Source organism: Octopus bimaculoides, chromosome 4, assembly GCF_001194135.2.
Source record: "Octopus bimaculoides isolate UCB-OBI-ISO-001 chromosome 4, ASM119413v2, whole genome shotgun sequence".
NCBI classification, from domain to species: Eukaryota; Metazoa; Mollusca; class Cephalopoda; order Octopoda; family Octopodidae; genus Octopus; species Octopus bimaculoides.
The window spans coordinates 145,423,141-145,425,270 of NC_068984.1; the positions used below are offsets into that span (position 1 = coordinate 145,423,141).

At 40.0% G+C, this 2,130-nt stretch overlaps 1 protein-coding gene across 1 annotated transcript in view; it reads right to left on the reverse strand.

Moving 5' to 3' along the window:
- Window positions 1-2,130, reverse strand: part of LOC106878759 (procollagen galactosyltransferase 1) — a 125,638-nt gene that overhangs the window by 17,550 nt on the left and 105,958 nt on the right. The window lies entirely within an intron of this gene.

The following is a 2,130-nucleotide window of genomic DNA, read 5'->3' on the forward strand; positions in this document are numbered from 1 at the left end:
TATATATATATACATACATATATGCATACATATATATATATACATATAGATATGCATACATATATATATACTTATAGATATATACATACATATATATATACATATAGATATATACATACATATATATATATAGATAGATATATATATATATGTGTGCATATATAAATATCTAAATATATGTGTGTGTGTGTGTGTGTGTGAATGTGTGTATATATATATATATATATATATATATACACATTTTATATATATATATATATATATATATATATATCCATACACACACATATTTATATGTGTGTGTGTGTGTGTGTGTGTGTATATATTTATATGTATATATGAAAGAAACCTATCTCCGATAACTGCAAACATTATGAAAGAAAAACTAATGGATTTCAGTTAGTCCAGATGGATATTTTAAAGATCAGTGATTATCTCAAGATTTACACAACAAAGCAATTTAATCTTATTTTATTGTTTATCTCGAGAGATGTTAGAAAGATTCCTCTGAAGCCAAAGAAGATGGAAATGATTATCAACATTCATTTGGTAAAAGATTTATCGGAAACATATTCTAAAAAATTTCAAGAGAAAATTAGAGATTTGCAATATTCTCAGAAAATGTTTACACAATAAGATGTGAAACTGAAATCTAACCATAAAGATTAATGTGAGATATAGACGAGTAAAGTGTAATAGCTAATGGTTAAGGCCATTACAGAAGCTAATCCAGTTTCAGACATGAAACATAGCTGCATAATCATGTGTGTGTGTGTGTGTGTGTGTGTGTGTGTGTGTGTGTGTGTGTGTGTGTGTGTGTGTGTGTAAGTGTGTGCGTGTGCGTGTAAATATATATATATCTCATCATCATTGCCGTTTAACGTCTGCTTTCCATGCTGGCATGGGTTGGATGGTTTGACAATGCTGGCAAGCCAGAAGGCTGCACCAGGCTCCAATCTGATCTGGCAAGGTTTCTACAGCTGGATGCCCTTCCTAACGCCAACCACTGGTAGTGGGTGCTTTTTATGTGTCCCCACAATGGAGCCAGTCAGGTGAGCCTGGCATCAATCACATTTAGATGGGGCTTTTTATGTGCCAGAGGCACAAGTGCCAGTCAGGGGGTACTGGCATCGGCCACGATTGGCTGGTGCTTTTTACATGCCACTGGCATCGGAGCCAGTCAGAGCAACCATGTTTGGATGGTGCATTTTACGTGCCACCGGCACAGAAGCCAGTCTGGGGGCACTGGCCACAGCTATGATATTGGTTTTACCTGACTCAACAGGTCTTCTCAAGCATATCATATCGCTTGATGCATCAAGGGTATTCTTAACAGGGCCGGACATGCATGGCTGTGATCTTACTTTAGTTGCCAGGTCTTCTCAATCACAGCATATCTCCATATGTTTCAGTCTCCTGTCATTGCCTCTGTGAGGGCCCAATGGAGACATAAGCTCCGTTCAAAGGTCATGCTTCCTCACCTCATCCCATGTCTTCCTGGGTCTACCTCTTCCACAGGTTCCTTCTACAGTTGGGGAGTGGCACTTCCTCACATAGCTGTCTTCGTTCATACATAACACATGACCATATCAGTGCAGTCGTCTCTCTTGCACACCACATTCGATGCTTCTTATGCCCAACTTTTCTCTCAGGGCACTTACACTCTGTCGTGTATGCACACTAACATTACACATCCAGTGGATCATACTAGCTTCATTTCTTTCAAGCCCACGTATGTCCTCAGCAGTCACAGCCCATATTTCACTGCCGTGTAGCATGGCAGTTCGCACACATGCATCATACGGTCTACCTTTCATCCTGTACGAGAGGCCCTTAGTTGTCAGCAGAGGTAGGAGCTCCCTGAACTTTACCCAAGCTACTCTTACTCTAGTCACTACACTCTCAGAGCTCCCAGAGGCAGCCTGTCTTGAATTCCTCTGTTATTGTCTGGAGGACTATAATGAATCAGAGGGGGCTGAGGACTGACCCTTGGTGAATCCCTACTTCTACTTGGAATTCTTCACTATACTCATTGCCAACCTGCACCTCACTGACAGCATCCCTTTACAGGGATTGTACAGCTCTTACCAACCACTCATCTATCCCTAGTTTCTGCATTGACCACCAGAT